The sequence below is a fragment of the Haliaeetus leucocephalus genome, unplaced genomic scaffold (assembly GCF_000737465.1).
Source record: "Haliaeetus leucocephalus isolate CR32 unplaced genomic scaffold, Haliaeetus_leucocephalus-4.0 Scaffold173, whole genome shotgun sequence".
In the NCBI taxonomy this organism is placed as follows: Eukaryota; Metazoa; Chordata; class Aves; order Accipitriformes; family Accipitridae; genus Haliaeetus; species Haliaeetus leucocephalus.
In genome coordinates, this window is record NW_010972609.1 from 6,346,464 (window position 1) to 6,347,302 (window position 839).

General features: G+C 52.2%; 1 protein-coding gene across 12 annotated transcripts in view; it reads right to left on the bottom strand.

The window, feature by feature from the left end:
- The window catches only part of PAX6 (paired box 6), an 11,516-nt gene that overhangs the window by 8,313 nt on the left and 2,364 nt on the right, over positions 1-839 (bottom strand). The gene's annotated exons all lie outside the window — the stretch shown is intronic.

Consider the following 839-nt stretch of genomic DNA (forward strand, 5'->3'; position numbering starts at 1 on the left):
AGGGGCAGCCCCGCAGGTAGGGGCGAGCCGGTGGGGTCCGAGGGGGCACGGTGGGGCAAAAGCAAACGAAAGCCCCAACCGACCAAAAAAACCCCCCAGCCACACCGAAGCGGGGGTGGGGGGGGAAGCGAGGGCTCCGCTCTATCTTTCTAGTGTCCTTCATAGATTGTTTTCTTCTCTTAAAACTGACATGTCTAATTGGCAAGCGGTGCCATATCGTGTCCAGAGGTCTCCTGTGGAACATTTCTACAGCTGTCTCCTTCAACTAGACGCTTATTCATGTCGCCTTAATGAGAAACAAAACGATCTCTAATGAGCAATTACATAGCGACAGAATTGTTCCCATAACAAATTCTTGCGTGTGACAGAAACATCCTTTGTACCAGATATTCCGCACACTGTTACCGATTTTTTTTTCCTCGCGGGGTGAAAACAAAAAGCAGGTTGTTGTATATAGACACCTCTTCTAAAGGAATGACCACAGCCAGGGAGAGAGCCGAGCCTCAACAGAGCCCGTATTCAAAAAGAAGCCATTAACCATCTTAAGTATGTAACGTAACATCCCATTATCCTTCATATTATCCCCTTGTCATGCCTACAACAAATACCTATTAATCTTCAGGATAAACAGTTTCCTATATTTACAAAGTTGTTTCGGGTCCATTGAGGAGGAACTATAATCAGCCCTACGGAGATAGTTACCGATCTCCCCGGCTCTGCAGACCCCGGCGCGGCCCGGGGCGCAGGAGCCCTCATTCCCGGGCCGATGGGCGACCTTCGGCACCGGCCCCGGAGCCCGCCCGGCCGCCGGCACCGCGGGTCTGGCAGCGGCGGCTCCC